This window comes from Aplysia californica, unplaced genomic scaffold (genome assembly GCF_000002075.1).
Source record: "Aplysia californica isolate F4 #8 unplaced genomic scaffold, AplCal3.0 scaffold01636, whole genome shotgun sequence".
Taxonomy (NCBI): Eukaryota; Metazoa; Mollusca; class Gastropoda; order Aplysiida; family Aplysiidae; genus Aplysia; species Aplysia californica.
Window position 1 is genome coordinate 9,674 of NW_004798906.1, and position 1,297 is coordinate 10,970.

Here is a 1,297-nt window from a genome sequence, read left to right on the forward strand (position 1 = left end):
GGATACGGTGGGGAAGGAGGTAGGTGTTGTTGTTCTTGTTGGGGTTGTTGTTGTTTTAAAAAAAACCACTTACCACATCCACCCCTTCCTTCCTATACCCCCAATCCTCCTGCTTAAACCTCTACCCCTTTTATTTTTATCTCTATTCCTCCTGTTTATACCTCCGTCCATCCCTCCTATTTATCCCTCCATTCCTCCTATTTATCCCTCCATTCCTCTTTTTGCCTTTCCTTCTTAAAAAAACCAAACAAACACCCTCCTCTTATGACAGTTCCCACATCTATACGAACACACACACGAAGCAGAAAGTCACACGTCATATCTGTAGCCCAAACATCGCAGTTTCAATATAGCAACGCTTGACTGCCGTCACATTCTGACTTCTCGACAGCTACAGAAAGTGAGCCGCCTAGCGGAATTTTATTGAGGTTGTTTTTTGTTTTTTAAAGAGAAAAAATCTTTTCTCAACAGCTACACGAAATGAGTAGCGCTTTATTTTCTTTTTCTTTTTTTTTTTTTTACATTTTTATTTTGTTTGTTTCATTCTCTTTAAGAAAAGCATTTTTTTTCTTGAGAGCAACATGAAATGAGTAGCATTTTATTTTAGTTGCGTTTTCATTTTTTTCATTTTTTCTTAAGAAAAGCATTTTCTTAAGAGCAAAATGACATGAGTAGCAGCAAAAAAAGTTGTTTTGTTTTTTCTTACTTTTATTGGGAGTTTTATTTTTTATTTTTTGCTTTGTCTTTTATTGTTGGTTTTTGGTTGTTGTTTTTTGTTTTTGTGTTTTTTAAATAGAAAATCTTTCCCCTTCAAAAGGTCGAAATAGCGAATCGGGAACTCTGAAAACGCAGCCAATCGAAAAATTCCTGCTCAGCTCTTTCCATTCAGGCCGTGCAGTCTGTGAGCGACAAATGTCAGACAAAAACTGTAGTGTGGTGGTCCACGCCTCTGTGACCTTCTGTGTTATATCTACGTGTGACACGATGAGGGGGGGGTGAGGGAAGTGATATATTATTAGTGTCACTGGTTTATGGATACACACGGAAATATAATATACATACGTAGCGTACCTCCATACGAACAAACGTACACACGTATATAGCCATGCATAGTATAGCGTAGTATAGTATGAGCAAACCATACAGTACCATACAATTACATTAGAAATAAGCACACACACACACACACACACACACACACACACACACACACACAGAGAGAGAGAGAGAGAGAGAGAGGGAGAGAGAGAGATACACACACATATACACACACACATACACACACACATACACCTAC